The following is an 11,242-nucleotide window of genomic DNA, read 5'->3' as shown; positions in this document are numbered from 1 at the left end:
AAAGAACAACAGCAAAGAACAACAGCAAAGAACAATAGCAAAGAACAACAGCAAAGAACAACAAACACAAGCACAGGTACACAAACAGGAGGTTATGCTCAGCCAGTTAGTGGGAGAACTGGCTCAGTACTTAAAGGGCAGGCAGCCAATGGTAGAGGTCGCACACAGCTGCAAGGTAATGAACAGAGCCGCCCCTTAGACATATTCTGTCCTCTGACAGGCAGGGGCAGGGGGAAGTGCAGGTGAGGAGTCATTGACAGTATTAACCCCTCGTGTACTTCTGGAATTGCAGCGCCGCCGTGTATTGGAGAGGAGCGCCCTCCGCTGCATCGTGGAAGATGGTGCGGCGGCGGATCCTAGGTCAGTGTCGGCACGCATATTGCGGCACTCGCACGCAGTACACGCGCGAGGGGCGTCACCCAATGCGTTGCGGATGCGGCAACGAAGTCCAATCCTCACACTAATAGCAGTAGTAGACGTACAAATCTATTTATATCATTGTATACACCAGTCTGTCTGTGTTTAAACTGTAATATAACGAAAGACAAAAAGCCTTAGTGTTTCATCAAATATGATAAATGATATTGTAACAGGGGACTTATCCCTGTTCAGTAATGTGCCTTTAATCCAGCAGTGTGGTGGTTAACCTCTGGTAGTTAGTTACTAAACACCACCTGCCTGATTAGATTGTTTACAAAAACATGTCTGTTAAGACAGGAAGTGACTCTTTAGCTCTGACTGAGAGCTGACCCTTGGAGCTGACCAGTCTTGAGCTCTGCACAGCAGACCTGATTTCAAGACACAGGGAAAACTACTGCACCTGAAGCTGAACCAGGAAGTGAGATTTTCCCTCCAAGAAACAGATAAGACTTTTATTCTTAAGAGACTGTTTATAGCTGCTTATTTCATGTTATATGTTTTGGGGCTGCGAGAACTGCTTGACTAAGGGAGATGTGAATTATTGCATAGTGTTTCACTAGAAATACTCCCAAGTGAATAGAAGCTTTGTTCCCCCCCCCTGTGCTTGGATGAATTTCCTGATGAAAAGGAAAAGGCACAATAAAGCCTTATTATAATTTCACATTATAAACGACTCCAAGTGTGTACCTCTGTGAACGTCCGTCTACATTTGGTGGGACAAGAGGTGTCCTTGTAGTTAAAAAGGACCGGAGTTTTTATGTGAAATTTTTTGTTCTGCTTTTTTGCCTACAAACAGTCTAAACAACTTGAAAAAAAAAAAAACCTCTCATGCAGCAGAGGCAGAGTTAAAGGTGTACACACCACTGAAACTTACACTGCATTGAAACTTACAAAACCACAGATGGACTCTTTGCCCAATCCCATGAGGAGAGAGACTGCTGAAGCAGCTAAAACTTTATTTGCCTATCACAAATGTAATATGGTCATTGAAATAGGGGTTTTGCCTTCCAGCCATAGTCAGGGTTCAAGAAGTGAGTCAGCCCTTAAAAGGGATAGGTGTTTGTTGTTTTCAAAAAGTTTCGCTGAAGCAGTGAATACAGATGGTGACCCACGAGTGGTACTGATTTTGCAAATAAAGGTTGCCACACCGCATTGGGCTACCAGCTGTGAATGGAGTATATGCAGAAAAGTGTGAAAATTGATACAAGACTGTGCTGAAGCAGGGGAATTTTTAGCAAACAAATGCTGAGTGTAAAATTGCCCTATAAAGGAAAAGGTTTTTCAAAGCCAATTGCTGAGTGTTGAGTCCACTGCAAAGAATGTTTTTTTTTCTGCAAGTAAAAAAGTATGCCTATTATCTTGGGAGCAAAACAGACACCCAAAGTGTGAAGTGTGAATGCCATAATACCCAAAGATGAGACTGAAAATAACTGAACTCAGACAGAAAACCAAATTCTGTTGCTGAAGCGGAGGAATTGCACCTAGCAAATAAATGGTGTATAGCAAATAGACTTTTTTTACCTAGCAACTGCACAATCTTGTATACCTGATAAAAGAAAATGCATGCACAGTACTGCTGATATTGAAAAAAAAAAAAAACTACCCAAGAAAGAAAAGTCTACAGAGATGCCTGTGAGAGCTACGACCTCTACAAGAAAAATATGCCCATCTGTAGGACTACCATAATTGGGGGTTCTAGCAAATACAGTGGCAACAGCTGCAATAGCGCCTCCTGAGGTCAGGAAGAAATTACACCTGATAGCCTAAAAATGGAGGACAAGATGCAGCGTTCCTGTAATGAACCCTACCCCACGGAAGAGTGGCCCTTCCAGTCCAATAAAGAGGAAGACATCTCTTACGGGGGACCTGAACCGAGTCACACCCACAAAACACCCCAAGAATGGTGGGGGTGTCTGAACTCGACACGAACCGAAAAGACCGCTCCCTTTGACGAATATGATCAGCAGGAGAAGGAGCGGGAGCAGTGGATCACCGAATATTTCTGTCAGCTAAAGCAGCTGCAAGAAAAGCCTGGCATATATAATGAAGCTGCTAAAACTTCAAAGGAAGATGGAGACCCCAGTATCCTTGAAGGGACGGTGTCATCCAAATCAAAAAGGAAGAAAAAGAAAAGCGGTTCTTCACTTACCGTGGAAGTAACAGACACGTCCGCAGATCCTGTGGACAAAAAGGGGGACCGAGTTGCCCTGCAGCCTAGAAAAAATGGAGAATTCGTCCCACAGTTAACAGAATATCCAAGGGGCCCAAGGCAGAAGTCGTGTACCCCAAAGAAGTGTCTGTCCGGTGCCAACAGTGAGGAACCCTCAACCAACCATCTCATGGAAGTGGAGCCGGAACCAGTGAGTGACGATCCCTTGACCAGCGCTGAAGACGCCCTGAAAATTGCCAGGCATGACTGTGATCTGTTCTGTGAAGAATTGGAAAGGGAAAAAAAAATAATGCTGAGCTACAGAAGACTGTGCTCGCAATTTACTCTGCGGCCAAGACCGAATTGGAGGATCTCAAGACTGAGCTAGATACTGCAAAGGCTGCAATTTCCGCCATGGATGTAAAGCAGAGCCAATCTGACAAAATGGTGGCTACGCTAAAGCAGAAGTATGAGGAGGCACTGAAGCAGATGACAGTCTTCCAGCAAGAGGTTCACACTTTGCGCATAGAGTTGAATGCCTCACAACAGGAGGTCAACAGTATCCAGATAGAAGTGGACATATCTCAGAAAGGGGTTCAGACACTCCGCAGAGCACTGGATGCCTCACATCATGAGACCAACAGCTGCCGCACAGACCTTGAAGTTTCCAGAAAGGAACTACACAGTCTCACTGAGGAGCTGTGCATAGATTTTATGATCCGCTTGTATTAGATTAGCATTATTTGGCATTCTCTATTATAGTTAATTGTTTCCATGATCCAATTTATTCTCCACCTATGAGAGTAGAGGTTAGAGTATTTATACTTCTTACCCACTATGCAACATCACTCCTGAAGAAACCGACAAGGTGAAACGCGTAGAGTGATGCTACAAGACTAAACCGGAACCTCTGGAAGCGGATGTCGTCACTTCCGGTCTTCGGTGAGACGCATCCGTGATACGCATGCCAGTACAGAGGAACAGCTGAGACACCACTCATCCGGTCCGCAGAGATCCATTATTTTGATCTATATGCTTGTTTATTTCAAATACCATGTGAGTTCATTGGATTTTACTTACTTTTATAAACTTTTGTGTACAGTCTGCACTATGTCCGGTTCTATTCATTCCTAAGGGCCCACGGTAAAGGTGTACCTGATGAGAGTGTTGTGCCCATTTGAATACCTGGCTGTCACTTTACAGTTTAAAGATACCATTACGGGTCCAGTTACTTCTCACGTTTGTGAGTATTCAGAACATAGACTTTGCCATTTATTTATCACCGAATTTTTACAATACTGCACCATCAGTTTGTTGTTTTTGTATCCCACATGTTTTGCGCTTCCTGATGATTTCTACCCTTCACTGAGGAGCTGGACATTACTAAAGAAACTATTGGTAATCTTGATACAGATCTCTAAGTCTCTCAGAAGGAGCTTCAGACCCTCAACCTAGAGAAGGAAGTCTCACGCCAGGAGATGGTCATTCTCAAAGCAGATGTGCGTAAATGGAAGGAGGACTGCAAAGAAGCCCTGAAGAATACAGACACTGAAAAAAGAGAAAATTCAAGATTAAAAATAGAAAACTTAAAACTGAAAGAAGAAAATTTTCAGTTGACAGAAGAAGTCAAGGAAAAGTTTGAAGCAGAGCACCGACTGCAGAACCAACTGCAAGGTCTGCGTACACACATCCAGTATGCTGAGGAGAAGCAGCAAACGCTGCAGGAAGAAAAGATGCAGGCTGCTAAAGAAATTCAAGTGCTGCAGGAACGTCTGGTGACCCAGTACTGCACCGACACACTTTATTCGAGCAAATACCCAGTATGTACCTGGCAGATACCTGGAATGCGCCGCTCCTCACCTCTGACAAGCCCCGTTGCGTTTGCCTTCCCAGCCTGGGTTCGTGCCTGGCTGACGGGCGGCTGATCTGTTAAATGATAATGATTAGGATTTAATAGGCTGCAATGCTTCGCGTGTCTACCAGATTACATAAATTCATGAATTGTAATGCAGTATATATATATATACACTGTGCAGTATTGCAGCCAGCGGGAATAAAATGCTTCAATCCCTGCCTAGAAAATACCTCAATGCACTCGGGCAGAAAACAGTCACAAACCTCAATACACCCGGGTATACCCGAATTCGTGGGACTAGCCAAGCTCGAATAAAGTGTGTCGCCAGTGTATGTACCCGCAAAGCAGCATGAGAAACTGAAGGCTACCCTGAGCATCACCAAAGCAACGCTAAAAGCCAAGCTTAGAACCCAAGTGACGAGGCACAGAAGGGAGCACAAGAAGGTCCAGAAACTGAAACAAGTAACTGTGGCCCAAGCAAAGAAGTTCATAGTGCTTCACAATGCAATAAAAATGTGGAGGCAAGCTCAGAGAAAGCAAAGCATGCAGAGAAATTGCCTGAGAAGAGACTTGCAAGACGCACTCAAAAAACAGGTTACAGTCCTACAAGGACAAGTATTGACCCTGACTAAGCGTCAGTATCCCACAGCCTCAAAAACCCATGAAGACAAGGGTACAGTGAGAGCTGGGAATATCGCTCATCTAAAAGACAAGGTTGCAAAATTTGAACCACCTAAACAAGCACTAGCAAAACCTTCAGCCACCCAGCAGGCAACAAAAGAAGGTACACGTGCTGAATTAAAACCAGAAGAATCCTTAGCTGATGAAGCTGAAAAGATGGGACATTCTCTGGAAGTGGGTGTGGAATTGCAACTTAATCTAAAAGGGGCTGTATTTAAACGCTCTGCAACTGCTGCCATGCAGTATGCCTACAATGGGACGAGCACCCGACGCAAGGGAAATCTCATGACCGCGCACGCAGAAAAGAGACTATACTTGGAGAAAGTCCTCCTCGAGCGACTGAGGGGTGCTAATCTCAAACACCTTCAGGAGGAGACACGAATAAACTGGAGAAAGGGCTCCAATCCCAACGGGACTGAGGGTTCCCTTCCTCCATCCACTCTCATTCAAGTCACAGAGATATCAAGAATGAGAGTGGAAGGATGGGCTTTGGCCGTGGTAAGCCCGAGCTTCCCACAAACAGGGGAGGTATGTAACAGGGGACTTATCCCTGTTCAGTAATGTGCCTTTAATCCACCAGTGTGGTGGTTAACCTCTGGTAGTTAGTTACTAAACACCACCTGCCTGATTAGATTGTTTACAAAAACATGTCTGTTAAGACAGGAAGTGACTCTTTAGCTCTGACTGAGAGCTGACCCTTGGAGCTGACCAGTCTTGAGCTCTGCACAGCAGACCTGATTTCAAGACACAGGGAAAACTACTGCACCTGAAGCTGAACCAGGAAGTGAGATTTTCCCTCCAAGAAACAGATAAGACTTTTATTCTTAAGAGACTGCTTATATCTGCTTATTTCATGTTATATGTTTTGGGGCTGCGAGAACTGCTTGACTAAGGGAGATGTGAATTATTGCATAGTGTTTCACTAGAAATACTCCCAAGTGAATAGAAGCTTTGTTTCCCCCCCCCCTGTGCTTGGATGAATTTCCTGATGAAAAGGAAAAGACACAATAAAGCCTTATTATAATTTCACATTATAAACGACTCCAAGTGTGTACCTCTGTGAACGTCCGTCTACAGATATAAATACTTATCTGTTTATCTTTTCATAGGTGATGGTCATTTAGTTAAATTCTTTGGCCAACACATTTTAAGCTTGCAAACCACACCAGGTATCCTCTCCTAACACTACTATACCTGCAAACAGCTCTCCTAATCAGGTATCCTCTCCTAACACTGCTATACCTGCAAACAGCTCTCCTAACCAGGTATCCTCTCCTAATACGACTAAACCAGCAAACAGCTCTCCTAACCAGGTATGCTCTCCTAACACTACTATACCTGCAAACAGCTCTCCTAACCAGGTATCCTCTCCTAATACGACTATACCTGCAAACAGCTCTCTTAACCAGGTATCCTCTCCTGACACTACTATACCTGCAAACAGCTCTCCTAACCTCTCTAGTGGAGAGAGTATTGTTTTAATAGACTGGTCATTCACAGGTGCATAACAGACATGCCATTTAAACAGTTACTTGAGGTCACAATCTCAGTAGCACTCCCTTTTGACACAAATATATATAGTGTGGTGGGTATGGGTTGTGAGCTCACAGGGGCTGTGTGTGTGTTTGTGTTTAAACTGTATTAGAGCACTTGTGTGTATCAGTGTGTTAATGTGTCTATTCTATGTGAATGTGTGTCTGTAGGTACTGTATATCAGTGTGTGTGAGAGAATGTGTTCAGTGTCTTGCGAGCCATCCCCCCACCTTTCCCACATCGTTGCTCTCTCCCCTGCCCATGTAATTCTCTCCCCTCCCCCTCTGTCTCTCAGTCTTCTCTTCCTCACTCACTTTCGCCCCTCTCTCTTCCTCACCCCATCTCTTACACCCCCTCCCTCCTCTCACACTTTCCTCCCCCTCCTGCTCCCTCAATTCCCCTCTCACAAATTCTCTCCTCCACCCCCACCCCCCGGCAACACCCACACAATAATCCACCCCAATAGGCGCAAGAGAGAGACCCTATGCGGGACAGAGGCCAACAGCATCTGGGGAGAGCCGGGAACCGGCGGCAATCAGAGGCCCGGCAACCGAACGCAGATGTTGTGTCTGATCTCTGGCCACTTGTCCTGGCTCTCCCCCTGGTGGCAGCCGTGACGTTTAATACCAAAGATACCAGGGACATACTGTATTCATATGTTATATATACTTGGCATATTAAATAATGAAATAATTAATCCCTAGTAACCATAGTGGTTATGGAGGCATGTATCAAGTATGTCTTCATGTCTGCTGTGCTAATTAAATGGGTGATACGCTCAACTATTTACGTAACTTCCTCGCATGTCATAAAGGCCAACAAAGCATTGCCATGCAATGCCTTACTAACCTCTATGGCAGCAGAGGCAACTCCAGTCCTTGAGGGCAACGAACAGGTCAGGTTTCCAGGATATCCCTGCTTCAGCACAAGTGGCTCATTCAGTGGCTCAGTCAACAACTGAGCAACTGGTTGAGCCACCTTTGCTGAATCAGAGATATCCTGAAAACCTGACCTGTTGGTGGCCCATGAGCATGGAAGTTGGCCACTCCTGCTCAATGGCATACCCCACCCCTGGAGGACCTAACCTCCCCTGGGGCACCTACCCCCAACACCCACCCCCACAACACCATACCTAAACACCTCCATATTACAATGGATACAATGTACAAACATGAGCCCTTTATTTATTGACTTAGGCAATCAAGCAATGGATTACTTTATGTTTTTTGGGGCGGGTGGCTTAGATCCCATCTGGCCATTCGATCATTTTTTGACATTTGTTTTTTTGGGGGGGGGCGGGGCTTTTTATGGTTTGGCCATCAGTTCACTTCAATTATTGGGGGGGGGGTGTTGGGCATTTTTTTTATGGTTGGGTCAGTGACCAAGTGACCACGTCGTGGATGAGATAAGTGTTATATTTCCTGTGTTGTCAATGCCCTTGGTGCCAATGTGGTTACTTGGTGACTCCTTGTGATGGCCTTGGTAGGCTCACTGCCACTCACAGGGTAACCACTGTACAGTGTAATGTGTATTGTTGCTGCATTAGGTATGGTTCAGATGTACACAGACTTACTGTTTTCAGTACCACGTAAAACCAAGTGTAAAACCCGGCATTCATTTGCATGATGCGGCCCTTTGATCGCGACTGTGCCACGGCTGCAAAATTGAGTTTTGTGGCTGCCTTAGTACTCTGCTGTAACGATAGGTGGTGCTAGTGTGTCTTTAATCCAAATGCAATGTAACCCGCCCCTTATTCCACACACACTGTTTCAAGGTGGGAAAAAAATTCAAATTACTAAAAAGTGGGGTTTTTTGCTACTTTTTATTTAACATTTTCAAGACGGGTTCACATGATATTTAACATATATCACATAATGCATTTTACAGAACAAAATAAAATGGGGGTTAAGTAGTATTGGGGAAGGAAAAGGGGGGGAGTGGAGATGCGGGTTGTTATTTTCACACTCGCAGTGCCTCTATGTTTTATTTATAAAGTTACAGACCCACGTCCTTTTTAAGTGGCATGTTATCAGAGCGTTCTAAATAGCTGCACATGCAAACTTGCTGGAAAAGTACTCAAAACTGTCGATAAGTCACTTATCGAAGCTACCTAAATAGGCCCCTATGAATCAACACTTCTCTAGGACCAATGATGTGGAATAATGACTCATTAACATAATGCATATCGTTAATGTTAATCTCTGAAGAATGATCTGTATGAGCATGAGATGTGTACATATAAGACACTGATAACTCTACATACCTCAGTATACAGTACCTAGAAAAAAGGGGGGTGGGTTAAAAATTGAGCTGGGAGACTGATCCATTAATAAAATATTCATATATATTTGTTTCTGTATTATTGGTCAGCAAAGTCATGCATCCTTATACTGTAAAACAACATTTTGAAACACATACTGTATTGGAACTCCGATAGGCACTGGGTGAAGTTTCGTTATGTTTCCTTTAATTTTTTATTGTTAAATTCAAGCGTTATTCTTAACTAATTCCCATTTAAGTGTGATGGATTCATTTTCGAATGGAAAGGAAAACAACTAATTTATTTTTAGATAGCGGGAGTGGCATCTTTAAATAACACCATAACCACCACACCCCCTCCTACCAATTATAGAGATGCCTACATTGCAGCAAAAGATGACACCGTGTGCTCACCTACATGTCATTTCCCAGAATCCCTTGCTGCAGTGGAAGCACTGTATGCTAGGCGATAATGATGAAAGGCAGGGTTGCAGACCTGTCTGAGATGTGAATTTGCTCACAAGTGATATTTCTATTTGCTGTACATAATGTGACGATTCAGGGGATTCCTTCCCCTCCTTGTCCCTCTGTCCCATCTCCTGTCAATCCCTCTGCCCTTCCCCACTCCTGCCCCGTTCCATCTACCTCTCTCCCTCTGCCTCAGCGCATGCTCCGCAGGTCTCGCGCGCCCGCGCGGTCCCCGAGCCCCTGCAATAACGCTTCCCGCTCCCTGACTCCCGTGGTGCCCACGTTACCTTCCCTGGATGAGCCGTCCACTCCTCTGCCTTCCTCCAGCGGGGTGCCTGTGGCGCAGCGCTCCACGCGCCTGGTGACGCGGCCTGTGCGTGCGCTCCCTCAGCTCACGGAGGGCGCACGCACACGCTCCTCCTCTGGGCTCTGTCACCCTTCTGCTCCCTCCTCTCAGTCCCTGCGGGCCATCTCCGTGTCACAGCCTGTGCGCGCGCACCCCCAGCTTACAGAGGGCGCGCACACGCTCCTCTTATCTGGTCTGTCATGTTCCTGACTCCTCCTCCCAAACCCTGCAGGCCATTCCCCTGACTGCCCCTTCTGTCTCCTCATCTTCTCTTCCTGACCTATCCCTATTGTCTCCCACTTCTCTCTCTGCTCCTCCCCGCTCTCCTATTGGTGTGTCTTCCTTTATAAACCCTGCCTGTCCACTTCTTCCTCGCTCTGCATAGTTCCTGTTTCCCTGTGTGTGCTGACCTATGCTGTGCTCCCTCTGTGTCCCTGCTGTATCCTGCTCCTGTGTTGTACTTTGGATTTCCCTGGCTTTGACCCCTGCTCGTCCTGGACTACCCTGCTCTCTGTACCCCTTGAACCTTGCTACGAACTCTACCTTGCTGCTCTCTGGAACCCTCGGACCTGGTTTGTACCCTGACGACTCTACCCTCTGGACTCCTGGACATTGGCACATGGACACGACCATTCTTATTCTATTACCAACGGACGTTGCAAGTATTAATAACAACTCTCTCTACAGGCCCAGCAATGCTATACCACACTCCGGGCTTGCTCCCACTGCTGTGGGTGTGTGGTGTAATACCGTTCCCACCTCAGAACTGGAGTCCTGCCAGGTCTGCGGGCATACAGGCGTGACACATACCGTAATTTCCGGACTATAAGCCGCTACTTTTTCCCCACGCTTTGAACCTCGCGGCTTATACAATGACGCGGCTAATATATGAATTTTTCCCGCTTTCTGCTCTCCCCCTCCCTCCCGAGTCCACTCTCCCACGCCCCCCACGAGCTCGCTGTCACCATCCCCGCGAGCCTGTTGTCACCATCCCCCGTGAGCCCGCGCTCCCCCTCGCAGAGTAGCAGCGCGCTCTAGCATTGAGACACTTCCTGCTTGCAGCTTGGTAGAGCGTGCGTGCACTCCTGCTTGGACGGCAGAGGTATTTATGGGTTGATGTGATGTGCTGGGGGTTAATGTGAGGTGCTGGGGGGTTAATGTGAGGTGCTGGGGGCTTGATATGTGGTGCAGGGGGGGTTGATGTGTGGTGCAGGGGGGGTTGATGTGATGTGCTGGGGGTTAATGTGAGGTGCTGGGGGCTTGATGTGAGGTGCTCAGGGGTTAATGTGAGGTGCTGAGGGGCTTGATGTGTGGTGCAGGGGGGGTTGATGTTGTTTCAATGTACCGGTAGGCACCTGCGGCTTATATTCAGGTGTGGCTTATTTATGTTCAAAATAATTTAAAAAATTAAAATTCAATGGGTGCGGCTTATATTCAGGTGCGGCTTATAGTCCGGAATTTACGGTAACTAGAATCCTAAACAGATTTATTTAAAATAAACTTACAACCACAAACATTCTCTGGGTCAGGT

The sequence above is a fragment of the Ascaphus truei genome, chromosome 7, assembly GCF_040206685.1.
Source record: "Ascaphus truei isolate aAscTru1 chromosome 7, aAscTru1.hap1, whole genome shotgun sequence".
Taxonomy (NCBI): domain Eukaryota; kingdom Metazoa; phylum Chordata; class Amphibia; order Anura; family Ascaphidae; genus Ascaphus; species Ascaphus truei.
The sequence above is the reverse complement of the archived record's forward strand: the minus strand, read 5'-3'. Positions refer to the sequence as shown.